The sequence below is a fragment of the Penaeus monodon genome, chromosome 33 (genome assembly GCF_015228065.2).
Source record: "Penaeus monodon isolate SGIC_2016 chromosome 33, NSTDA_Pmon_1, whole genome shotgun sequence".
NCBI lineage: Eukaryota > Metazoa > Arthropoda > Malacostraca > Decapoda > Penaeidae > Penaeus > Penaeus monodon.
In genome coordinates this window covers 3,711,846-3,712,070 of record NC_051418.1, presented here as the reverse complement: position 1 = coordinate 3,712,070, position 225 = coordinate 3,711,846, and positions in this window count along the sequence as shown.

Here is a 225-nt window from a genome sequence, read left to right as displayed (position 1 = left end):
GAAATTCTTTTATTTATTTATATACAAACGCAGTCAAACGCACACGTATGTATGTGTGGGCGTATGTGTTGATGTTTACTTTTCTGTGACATTACTAGCAACTCTATACAGGCAATAATACAGAAAGAGTGATTTTTAAATGATAAAAATAGGATATGACAGAAGCACGAAACAAGCATAAAACATACATTTATCCCTCTCTCTTCTCTCCGTCTCCTCTCGTCG